A 12936-nucleotide genomic window follows, 5' to 3' on the forward strand; every position below is an offset into this window, starting at 1 on the left:
CGGAGAGGAGCCAAGACCGTGCTGTTTCTCATCATTTGCTCGCGCAGCAGGAGAATCGGAGGAGAGCTACGCCCAGGCCAATTACGGTGGGTCCTCCGGCTGCTGTGTAACCTTCAGGGACAGTGGAGCGGGCAGGCCTCATGTTCCAGTGGCTGCCAACCAAGATGGTGCCTTTTCCTTACTGGGGAAGTGCTGGGTAGTAAGTTCTCTTTCAAACCCAGAGGATTTGAGGTGCGTTTGTATGTGGTTGGGGTGACCCCTAAATGGGCTTGATAAACAAACAAGAAAGCAAACAGAAGCAGAGAGGCCACCCTTCCGGGCCTGGGGACTGCTGCTTTAGGTCCCGAGTGAGCTCTGATCCAGGCAAATCAGGTCACCAGCCCGTCCCTTTTAACTCCAACGGGCACCACCTCCCAGGACAGGTACGCGGTTTCGGGAAGCAGAGCTGCAGCGAGATGCCAAGGCCGGGCCCCCCGAGGCAGTTGGGGTTGGCAGGGTGGCCGTGGGGTCAGCAGAACTGGCTTGATTCTGCCTCGCCGCTTACCAGTCGCCGTGCGACCTTGGACAAGTCACCAGTCAGGATCCCGTCAGGGAAACAGAAGTCACGCTTCGTCTCTCAACAGAGGGTGTTTAGTAACACGGCAGTGGAAGGGCTGAGGAGACAAACAGGGTGGGGAACCCAGGCCCAGCACAGCGGGAAGCTGCTAGGCCCTGGAACCCCTCCCTCACTGGTGGAGGGTTTCACCTGGGGTGTGACCTTTCCTTGTCTTCTAGGTGTGTCTGTGGTGGAGAAACCCCACCGGCAGAGAAGGCAGGTGCAGCCTCAGAAGCTTACAGCCTGCTGGGACCTGCCTGCTGCACGGGGGAGGAGCATGGCATGAGCGGAGGGTGGTATCAGCACCCTCGAAAGTGCTAGGACCACAAGCGATTTACAACTGACTAACAAACAAGCCCTGCACTTTATTCCAGAAAGACTGGGTGAGGGGGGAAGCTGCTGATCAAGCTACAAACCCCACTCAGGTAGCTCAGACTTTCAAGTGTGTAGGAATCACCTAGGGATCTGGTCCGGGTGCAGATTCTGACTGTAGGTACAGGGGAGCCTGAGAGTCACATTTCTACTGGGTGACGCCATGCTTCTGGTCTAGGGACCACGCTCTGAGCCCAGGGGAAGCAAACAAATCCTTAAAGTGGGTTGTTAGGTACTGAGAGGAGTCATTCTCACCGTTGCCTCTTGGCTCCAGGACCTGGGTTTTCTGACGTAGGGGAAATAATACCCCACGTTGGCCACTGTACCCATCCTGTAGGATAGCTTCCCAACCTTACACCTTACAGCGTGTGGGCACCCAGCCTGCACCATGGAAGGGAACTGCCCTACTGAAGCTGTGGCCATAGATGAATGCAGCCACTGCCCAAACCTTGGTGAGGTCGCAACGAAGTGAGGGGATAGGGAGGATGGCAAGAAATACTCTTACCTCTCTCCTCCATTTCTTCCTTCTCCAGTCTGCTACCGGTGCCTCTCATTGCTGAACTCACCTGGAAGCAGGGGAAAGGTTTCCTGGATACTGTGTCCACAGGGGTGATTCTTCTGGAGAACAGCACAGGGCAAAGAGAGCCAGGAGGATCGGGGAGAGGGGTGGTCGTGGAAATTAACTAGTCCCCGGTGTGATTGACTGCCTGCAGAATACGTCATCTTTGTGCCCGCCTCACTGTCCCACCCCCGCCTATTGGGACAACCTCCTAACGCATCTCCCTACCTCCAGGCCACCGTTCATGCCGATGGCCTGCGACACAGACTGGCCCCATCACTCTCCTTTCACAGGACTCTCCCCAGTCTCCACTCCTCACTGAAGATGGCCAGGAGCGAGGCATTTTAGGGGATAAAAAGATGATTCAGAGACTTCACAGCTTATTTTTAATAGGGAGGATAGGTATTAAGAAGTGATAAGAGGATAATTGCACCATAAAGGAGGCATGGTTGAAAAGATAAAGACTTTGGACTCTTAATGTGTTAGCATTATATTCAAGACTCTTCACAGTCAGACTCAAATCTTCCTTCCAGACTCGTTTGCTAAGACGTGCGTCCTCTGCATTCTCCCACGCGCCCTGGTGAGTGCCTGGCACATTTACACACTCAGGACTCTGTGCCTTTGCTCCTGCTGTTTCTCCAGCCCAGAAAGCCCCTCTCCAGCAGGCTTTAGCAGGGGTGGGGAACGTCTGGCCCACGGGCCATATAAGGCTTTCAGAATCATTAGGTCTGGCCCTGCCAAGGCACCAGGGGTGAGTTAATGTTTGACCAAATATAGCAGGCTGATTTTTAAGTTGATAATTTTGTATGGCCTGAGAATGATGTTATAAATATCCAAATGGCCCGTGGCAGAAAAAAGGTTCCCCATCCCTGCCTTAGAGGGTGGTCTGGTCAGTCATTCACAGTCAGGTGAGTCAGAGCACCAGACTTTTAGAGCCCTCTACCCAGAGCGTGGTCCTCAGACCAGAAGCATGGCGTCACCTGGTAGAAATGTGACTCTCAGGCTCCCCTGTGCCTAGAGTCAGAATCTGCACCCGGACCAGATCCCTAGGTGATTCCTATGCACTTGAAAGTCTGAGCTACCTGAGTGGGGCTTGTAGCTTGAGCAGGGCAGCTTGCCCCCTACCCAGTCTTCCTGGAATAAAGTTTAGAGGCTTGTTTGTTAGTCAGTTGTAAACCACTTGTGGTCTTAGCACTGCAGTATGAAGGGGGGTTAACAAAATGGTTGAGAGAATGGGCTTTTGCATGATACAGCCACAGGTTCAAATCTCAGCTCTGCCACATATCAGCTTCAGTTTCCCAAAACGTAAAGTACTAATGATACCGCAACATAGGTATCATGGTGAAATGAGATCAGACATGTACATTGCTTACTAAATGTTAACTGCATTTGCTGTTTTGCAAACACGGGAAGCAAAGTCACTGGGCAAGAAGTGAGAAGCCCTTGTGCGGGAAGGCTTCATTGTTTAACCAGTGATGGGAGGGGCAGGTCTTTGGTGACATGGCAGGAACTCAGGGGCCTCAGAGAGGCAAATCAGAGCAAACAAAGGCACATCCAAGAGCAGTTTCATCTACCCGGCTGACCAGATGCTCCCCCAACAGAATGATGTCCGCAGGTATCACCTGGAAGGTGGCAGGTATCCTGGTGGGCTCCCTAGAGGGAGGGTTGTGGGGATTGGTGACCCCTCCCCTTGAGGAGTGCGGTCAGCTGTGTCTGCTCAGGACTGAAAAGGAGACATGCCACTGTCCTAGACAGCTCATCTCAAATAACTGCCACCATCTACCATCGGCCTGGTGCTCTCATTTCTCATCATCCCTTTAAATTCTGGATGAGAAGGGTTTAGCCTGCTTGTTCAAGTCTCCCATGACTGCCCATTTCTGCTGACTCACACAGGAGAAATAATCTAGACAGGGTAAAGACAAACCTTGACTGTGTCTCACAACTTTAACATTTTTGGTACAGAACAGAGGAATTCGAGCGCTCATGATGCATTCTATCCCTCCTTCCCGTTGAAGGTTGTGACTTTGGAAGGGACAGGAGGCTGTGGGATGGATGGGAGCAGCTGGCTCTGGAGAGGGTTTCGAAGCCTGTGAGGACCTAACACACGAGAGTGATGGGTTGCTGTCAGGGACGGAGTGAAAACCCAGGAAGTGTGGGGTTCCGGCTGAGATACTTGCCAAACCCATCTAGAAGACTTTAAAGGGGCATTTGAGACTGTGGAAGAAAATGCCTGGAAAAAATGGAAAGCTCAGTATAATAAGTGGCACATGGACAACATAGAAGTGGTTGATTAATAATTTTCAAGTGAACACAAGAAGGAAGGAGTTGGGAAGATGATTGTAGACTCTAGACCCAACTACACAGGGTGTGGGCCACAAACACCTTGAACTTGGATGTTAACGCAAAAAGGTAAATATGCGAGTAGATTTATTTTCCCCATCTTGTAGGTTTATGTCAGACTGAGGACTGTCACTGTTGCCGAGAGGCCACAGCCCAGTGGATATGCTAACCACCCTGTTTAAAGAGGCAGCACTGAACAGGTAAGTCTTGGCCTCAGGAGTTCAAATCCTGGCTCCACCACTGATTCTCTGTGTGACCTTGGGCTAGTTCTCTAACTTTTCTGGTGGCAGTTTTCTCATCTGTGAAGAAGGAATGATAGTCCAGTCTCTCTCGTGAGATTATTCAGAGGATTCAGTGAAACAATGCAGGCGAAGAATGCCGTTTGACACACAGTGCGTGTCCTACTATCATTGGAGCCTTTCTATTTTGGTGATGATGTAAGCCGACTTGTCCAAGTGCTCGCTTTAGGCCCCCGCCCTGGCCTCACCTAGCTTTCCAGAGGCACAAGGAAGCGCAGAGTTCCCCAAAGCCACACAAAGTACCACATGGGTAGAGAAGGAGCTGCCCAGGCAGGAGAGTGAAGCAGGAGGAAAGCCGGACAAGTGGTGCCTGCAAAGCCCAGGACTCATGTGACGAGTAATCAGCAGTGTCACCACTGGACAGAGGGAGATGTGCTGTCCAGGGGCCGGCAGGAGGCACCTCTAACCCGGGGGCTGTGGTGTGAAGGGTGTGAGGCTCTGTACTGGTGTGACACTGAGGCCCACAGTTCTGATCACCAGGCTCCTTTGACCTTGCCGTTCTGGCCTCTCAACACCGACATTTATTTCATTCTGGGTCCAAGGAGGCTTGTGTAAGCTCTAACATTCTGCCTGTACTCCAGCCAGAGGAAAGAGGGGAGAGAGGAGAGCGAGGTTCACGCCTTTCCTTTTCAATGTTTGGTCTTGAATTTGCATGATTACTTCTGCTGACATTCCATTGGCCATATCCTAGCTGCAAAGGAGTCTGGGAATATGGTCTTCATCTGGGCTGCCATGTGCCCTGCTAAAACTCTGCTATGTTTTGAGTAATTGAATATTGGGGGGACAGCTGGCATTCTGTGTTATAACATTTCAAGTGTTCTTCTTAGCTTGTTCAAATGCCCTATTCTCCCCTCACCTCACCTCTTCTGAAGGCCTGTTACCAGGTTCCTGAGAAGGCTCTTGCTGCTGTCCATAGACATGGATATGGACATGTCTTTCAGTCAACCTCACATCCTCAGCCTCCAGGCAACAAGAGGGGATTGAGGCACATGGGTCAGGACCACCCCTTATAGAGAGAGCACCAACAGATGAACCCTAGTGTAGGGCCCCCCTCTATTTAGGGCTGAGCTAGGCTCAGGGTGGGGTGGAGATAATGATCCCAGGAAAATTAGATAGCACCTGCCTCAAGCATCTTCTAGTCCAGATGAAACCCTTATACCTGGAAGATTACTACTAGTACAGGCAGCAACTGTTAAGGACAAGGTAGTTGCTCTCTAATTTTAAATTCTGGGCAGAGAACCAGTCTCTGTGAGCAACCAACTCATTATTTGACCAAACTCTTGTTTTTAGATTTTACAGTTATAATCAAAGTTAGGTTGACATTAGTTGAACATCTACATAATTGTTCTGCTGCCTGGTAATTAGGCAGAAATTGTAAGCAATTCACATAAATGACTGTAATTAGCATTAGTTTTTAATTTTCCTGGTTACCCTGTAGAGTTTATTGGGTGTCACTCTTTGCTCCTATGATAACTAACACATGCGGTATGTAAGCCACATGGCTCTCTGCGGCCTCTGGCCGGTGCCTGAATGGCCCCTCCTGCACGCCCCCACCAAGCCCCCTTTGTAGGAAGCAGCAGGGCAGAGTGGGCAAGCGCTTGGGCACTGGAGTCAAAATGCCTTCATGACTCACTCCATGACTTAAGCCGGGTGGCCTTAGTGACTTGTTTAATCTTTCACTCCATTAGAATTGCTTAGACATACTTCCCGAGAATGTGCCTCGGCCATATTTACTAACACAGGTTAGTCATTATGAGCTCATTTATTCTTTCATCTATTTAACCAAGAATTGTGGCATCTGCTATTAACCAGACGCTCTTCTGGGTGCTGAAAATCGGTAGTCACCAAACAGTTCTACCCCTACGATTTACATTCAGAGGAGGGAGACAGTCAATCAACAAGCATTGAAGTTTATCAGGTGGTGGTAAGTCTCTTAAAGAAAAGAAGGGATAGTAAGGAATAAGGGTGAGGAAGGTTGCAATGTATCAGTCAGGATAAAGCAGGCACAACCTTAGTAACAACTCCCAAATCTCAGGGGCACATGTTTGCTCATGGGACATGTCCACTGTGGGGCACCACGGGATTTTATTTCACATCTTTATCACTTTGGGACTCAGCTGACTGAGTCTTTGTCCTCTGGACTGTCACTGGTTATTATAGCAGGTGGAAGGGGGCTTTTTTTTTTTAATGTAAACAGTTTTATTTAGAAACAGATAGATACCTGTTTGCATTATAGAATATAAAACTTGGTTTACACTCTATAAAAAAATAACCAACATCCAAATTCAAGAGAGCTAGCATTCACAGGACACACAATATGGGTGTGCAGCGACTGTCCACCAGCCCCAGGCTTGTGATGACTTCTGCCTGGAAGGGACATCAGCTAAAGCAAGTTGCAGATTCTGTACTTGACTTCAGGGTGGGGTCAGGGAATGTGGAACCTGCCTTATACCTGGAAGGAGAGGAGCCAGAAATATTAATGTGCTGAGGAATCTTTGTTGGTCCAGATCTGTTCTCTGTCCTGCTCTGCTTTCTTGTACTTGAGCTCCATGGAGTGGCTCCCTTGCCCTCTGGCTCCCAGTTGGATTCAACTGAAAGGATTTGTTGACCCAAAGGGCGCATCAGCCTCCGTTCTGCTGTGGGTGTATTCCCACAGCCACAGCTCCACCCAGCACTGGCACACCGTGGTTCCAGCTCTCAGACGGGCTCTGGTGACACCACGTCCTCATCTTGCTCCTGCAGGACTGAGGATGACTAAGGATGGTGTCAGTCTCCCAGTGTCGCTAGGCCTTGGGGACCTCCAAACCTCTTATTGTTGGTCTCCTCAATGAATAGCACCTTAATGAAAAGACCTCCTCAAAGACCGGAGCTGAGTGTTCCATCGGTGAGGACTCCTGATACAGTAGGTAAAGCTATCCATGACTCAGAGAAGAGAAGGGGTCTGAGGGTCAAGTGCTGGGCACTAACATCTGAAAATGCTGAAGATAAGAAGTCCTCCAGCAAAGGACATTAGGAAGGAGTGGCCGGAGGGGAGGAACATTAAGTGAAGAGATTGTTTCAAGGAGGAGAGAGTATCATTGGCATCAGAGCTGCTGAGAGACTGAGTCAGATGAAGACACCTTCAGGCCTTAGCTTGACCGGCCTCTCCCCCAACAATTCTATTCCAACCCCACAGAGCGGGCTCAGTCGCTTTCCGACGTGCCCTCACCGACCACCACTGCTTCTCTGTACCGTGATTATCTTTTGTCATGGCCATCTCCCCCACTGTCCCCCGGGCTCCTTGAGGGCAGGGATGGTGTCTTTCTCATTAATGACTCCGAGCTCAATGCCATGCACTTAATAGTGTTAAGTTCACATTGGTGCACAAAATACATCTGTCAATCAATGTGCTGTACACACCCATTCCCACCTGCCCCACAAACCCTCACTGTCCAAGGCTCCAGTTTGATTCTCAAGAGCGGAAGCCCCCTACTTGTTTCACTTTCCAGGGGCCTTTCAAGCATTCCCATGATAGTAGCTGTTACCCCCACCCATAGTTCTCCTCCTTACATTGCTGAGCTCTTCTGGGATAATTTCCACCGGTTGAGCAATCTGGGTACCACAGGATGGGGCTGCAGAAACATGGAGGTAGAGGTTTGTAGATTGCCTGCCCTGGTGGGGACACGTTGAAATATGAGGGAGAGACAAAGGAGGTAGGAGGTGAGAGGAAGAGGGAGAGAGAGAAGGAGGGCGGCAGGCTGGAGGGGAGGAGTAAGGCAGGGAGAAGAAGAGAGATGGGGTAGCGGCACAGTGAGCATGAAATAGGTGGTCTTGGAGAAATGAGCGTCCTCTTCCGTGGCATCTCAGAAATAAATGGTTTAGCTTACATCTTACAAAGGGGAAACTGAGGCTGAGAAGTGAATGACTTACCCAAGATTTTAGAGTTGGTGGTGGGGGCAGAGCTGGCCTGGACCATATTCCGGTCTCTCAGTTCAGTGCATTTTCTGTAACACGGTGGCGACTCTGGGAACAGGACTAGTTGTCTCCTTCCTCAGGCATGCATCTTCTACTTATTCAGTGATACCTGGAACTCTTTTAAAAGACAACCTTTGGTTCCCCAAACGAGAACAGAAAGGCTAAAAGCACAGACGATGGACGGGAAGCAGTGCTGGGTGATGGTAGTTCCTAAGGGGACAGGTGGGAAGGGCAGGCAAGGCCGGAAGTGTGGAATTCAAGTTGAAACGAGATGGGGGAGTGGGAGGGAAGCAAATCTAGCTCTCCTTCTTCTGAACCATCTCAAACCATCTCATGATGGAGCGACTCAACCGATCACACCCGAGAGGCAGAGGGAAGGGAGAGAGTGTGGCATGAACTTGGTGCTGCTCCTATGAGGTGGCCAATGGCCCGCAGAGGAAGCTCAGGTTAGTGGGGTTCGAGTGTGACCAGGTAGGGTCCCGTTGGGACGTTCCTCTTCTGGTCACTGCTGCAGTGGGAGGGAGCACCCAGCCTGCCCTTTGGCCATGGGGAGGGCGTGTGCCAGGCTTTGCTGAGATCTAAGAAGCTGAGATCCGGCAGTGGGCTTGCTCCTCAGACTGCTGAGCAGAGTGTTCTGGCTTTGCTTGAGGCTGGGGCGTTGCCAGACTCTGTCTCACCTCGCTCTTTCTAGCAGCGCTAATTTCCAAACCCAATCATCTCCACAAAAGGCCTGGCAGCCTCCCCTGCCTTCTCAGTGAAGGTTTAATAGCAGAGCGCTGAAACAGGTCTCGTTGCTAAGCCTTTATAATTTCTACCGCATGTACTACAGGACTCCTACCAACACGCCGCGAAGCATCGTCCTAATTAAACCTCAACGGCTCCTGTCACATGGAAGGAGTGGAGTCCATTAGGTTAGCCCAGGCTCTGGCTTGCAACTGCGTGTTTGTTTACTTGTTAACGGGCCAAGTTCCATAACCTACAGCAGGCTTTTCTTCTCACTCATACAAATGACTGATGCTTCAGACTAGGTCTGCCGGGAGCCCTGGCCCGGGAGGCAGGGGATCTGATGAGCGGCCCCCCTGTGCCATCGTGTAACGCTGTTGAGTCACCCGGTGCTGAGGTTCTCCTGCGGCAAACGTCGCACGGTCTTCGCCACCCACCCGCTCCTCCTGGATGCTGGGGGCCATCTGAGCAGCTCTTCAATACTCTCTTCTCTGGTGCAGACAGAAGAGCCTCCTCCGTCCAGGGGTCCGACAGCGCTTCGAGGCTCGTGTGTAAGTCAGACTCTACCAGAGAAACAGAACCAGAAGAGATAGTCTCTCCCATTAGAGCTAGAGACGCTGAAGGTCGGGATCAGGGCAATGATTTCAGGGTTGGAGAGAAGGCACCCAGAACTGCTTGGGAGGTGGAGACCATAGAACTGGGTGGGTGGCTGGTCCTGTGGGTGTGTTCGAGGCGTCTGAGAAACGTGGCTGCCAGCTTCACATGTGAAGCAGGACCCAAGGAAGAGGTCTGGGGTGGGCACTTGGGAATTAGATGTTTGGGAGCCGTTAGAAATGGGTGGCAGCCCACAGCACGGAGTGATAAGATTATCTGAAACAGCCCTGAGTCAGACACTGTCTCCCGCTCACAGATGCGGAGACTGAGGCTCAGAGAGGCTGGGAGCTTGCCCAAGTTCACACAGCTACTGCCTCCCTCCTCAGAGCACGCCCACCGTGGCATCCATCCCGCTGGGCATCCACTGTCACTCACCTGCCTGCCTCCCTTACTGGCTGAGCTCTGGAGCACCCAGACATCTCATGGTGGTGGGTGCAGTTCATGTCATGGGCTGGTGGCTGCATGTGTAGATGGTCAGGCTGAGGGCACACCCCCCGCCTGTTAGCTGATGGCTGATTTCTACAATTTGGGGTTTTTTCTTTTGGTTTAAGTCTCCTATTTGGAGAAAAAAGGCAGACACTGGTGGGAACTGCATCTGCCACATGTTATCATTCTCACCTACTTAATGAGTGAGTCCTGCTAGGTTTTGCACTTTCTGGGGGGCATGTGGCCCTCTCTCCAGGGCAGGGGACAGACTCAGGTAGGTCACCCAGCAACTGAGAGGCAGCTCCGAGGTGGCAGAGCTGGGGCTGGAGCAGGCCCTTTGAAATTCCTGCCGAATCTTTCCCTGTGTGATTTGATTGGGTGGGTGCTAGACTCCCCGAAAGCAGGGGAGGGGTCCCAGGGAAAGGGGCCTGGGCTGTGTCAGCTGCACAGCACACAGGGGGCCCTGGGACTGGCTCCCTCACACCAAGGCAGGTGACTGTCAGAGTGAACACCCTATCCTTGTACCCCCCGCCCATAGTATTCAGAAAATAGCCAGGCTGTCCTTAGCCAGTTAGCATGATGTAAAACCAGGATGAAAAAGGGAAAGAAAAGGGGAGCAAAAGGCAGAGTTCAGCTAGGAGGAAAGGACAGCCTCCAGACGGCTCCCCCTGAGGGGTGCTGGCGCCCGGGCCCCCCTGGCACCGCAGCTGAAGCCAGTGCTTTGGTCTCTGAGGAGCCCTACCTGTGTGGCCTGGCCCTCACCGGCCCACATGGTCAGCGTGCCCTGCTCTGCACAGACCATTCAGGGAGGTGTCAGCTACCATCCAGTGCACCTTGCACAAAGGCAGAAAGATGTGTATGGGATCCTAGAACGTTAGTTGCTATAGCAACATCTGCCTTTATTACCAACTAAATCCATTCACAGCATAAATATAGTAACTATTTGACTTCTCCACTTCCAGAATTTCTTAAAAATTGTGACAAAAAGACCCACAAACTGCAGTACTATGTTGTGGTGTGTGTGTGTGTGTGTGTGTGTGTGTGTGTGTGTGTGTGTGTGGAGAGGACTTTGGAGGTGGGGGGAGCAGGAGAAGATCTGTGGTTGGGCTGGATTTTCACAGGATACAAGTTAGTGAAGATGGTTATTTCTTACAACCAATTCAGGAAGGGCGAATTCCTGGAGATTTCCAAATGAAAAGTTAAAAGAAGAACAAAGTAGGAGAGGTGGAGAGGGGCCATATTGCAGTGGAAAGAATTCTGGTTTGTAATCAGACAGAACAGGGCTCAAATCTTGGCATTCCTGTTTAACATTGGACCACTTAACCCCCCGCCTCAGTTTCCTCATCTGTAAAATGGGAAAATCACATTCTGCATCCAATTTCAGCAACTTGATCTCCTTCCATGAGGCCTGAAGACCCCATCTCTAAGGCTGGGCCAGCGCTTGAGACCTATTCACCCGCAGGAGTTTATTTCTATTTCCTATGCCCCAGCTCAGTCCTCTGCAGGGACAGTGAAAAGAGCAGGCCCAGCAGGTGAGCGTGATCTTCGTGCCAGTCTGGGCAAGGGGGCCAGGCCAGCCGGAGAGGGCAGGGCAGGGCATATCAGGACCGGGAAGGAGAAGGCGAGCCAATGGATGTTCCGTGACCTGTTTGTCCTTCTGAAAACCCAGGTTCCATATGTGAAGTTACGGGCCAGGATTGGATGGGGGTGGAGAAGGAAGGCATGGGCAGAAATCCAGCATCCAACAGCCCTTTTTAGAGAGCCTGCTGTGAGCCAGGCACTGGGCTGGGAACTGGGATGTGAAGATGGATGGGGACCGTCCCCCGGAGGCCAGAGGGACTGCTGCTGTACAAAGGACAGACACTCTCGTCTCACACCCAGTCCCAGCCCCCAGCTTCCTTGTCCCTGAGATGAACTGACCATTTTCTTGGAATCCAAGTAACAAAAGCAGACTCATAGCATTTGATTCTTGCCAGGCACTGTGCTAAGGGCTTTACTAATATGAATTCATTTAATCCTCATAATACTTCCATAAGGTAGGAACTGACACTGTCCCACTTTGCAGGTGAGCAAACTGAGGCACGCAGAGGGACAAGCACAGGAGTAGTGTGATTCCATAGGAACTGGCTCCAAGGGTGAGACCCTATCTGAGAGCTGCTTCTGCTAGAATTCTCTTAAGAGAATATACATGAAGCATGTGGCCTGCGCCTGGCTGCAGTAAGTGCTTAATAAATGCTGGCTATTGCTGCTGTGATTGCTATCCTCTGGTGGAACTATTGTCAGGCCCATGAAGTGTAACCCTCTTTCCCTGCCTTTTGGAAATGGTACTCTTTGCCCTCAGAAACCTTGGCTTGAGAGAACCTCATCCCTTTGTGACCAGAAGTCTAGAAACAAGTCAATCTTTATTAAAGGAGGGAAGTGGGTGGGGACAGGAAGTCAGACGCAGGACAAAGGCTCTGCAGCCCAGGATCCACGAATTACAGTCAGACAGGCCAGAGTTCAAATCCTGCCTCCAAAGTATTTTATTATTTTTGAGGCACTCGTGAATGGAATTGTTTATTTCTTTTTCAGATATTTTGTTGTTAGTGAATAGAAATGCAACTGATTTCTTAGGAAGAAATCTGTAATTGGCTAAATTGAATCATTTGTATTCTCTCTCTTTAGTGTATTTTCTCTTAAAAAAATAAAATGGCAAATATCGCCTTGCTTTAGGAAGATGATAATCAATTTGTTTCTTTTATCCATTCTCCCCAATCAGAAGTAGATGAGGTTGCTAATAAAAACAGGAAACCCCTTCTCAGTGGATATTAAAGTAGCAGATGGTTGTGTGAGATTTTCTCCTTAGTCTCTCCCTGGCAATGGCCTCATACTTGTCTCTGTGAGAGTCTCAAAAACAGACTTGTAGAGCTTGACGTCCAGCCTGAATGTGCCTCCTAAAATGAATTTTAAACAAGGGCTCTTGATGGAGATTTCAGTGAAGCCCGGAGTCGGTTCCTTCTTCTGTTTGTCCTTCT

At 50.6% G+C, this 12936-nt stretch overlaps 1 protein-coding gene across 1 annotated transcript in view; it reads left to right on the forward strand.

Moving 5' to 3' along the window:
• The first annotated feature begins 3973 nt into the window (after window positions 1-3973).
• Window positions 3974-12936, forward strand: part of CACNA1E (calcium voltage-gated channel subunit alpha1 E) — a 420129-nt gene continuing 411166 nt past the window's right edge. Inside the window, exon 1 of the mRNA XM_081111805.1 lies at window positions 3974-4066. The gene's annotated coding sequence lies outside the window, so the exon portion shown is untranslated. The remainder of the gene's footprint in view (window positions 4067-12936) is intronic.

This window comes from Myotis nattereri (assembly GCF_964212035.1).
Source record: "Myotis nattereri genome assembly, chromosome: 18".
Lineage (NCBI taxonomy): Eukaryota > Metazoa > Chordata > Mammalia > Chiroptera > Vespertilionidae > Myotis > Myotis nattereri.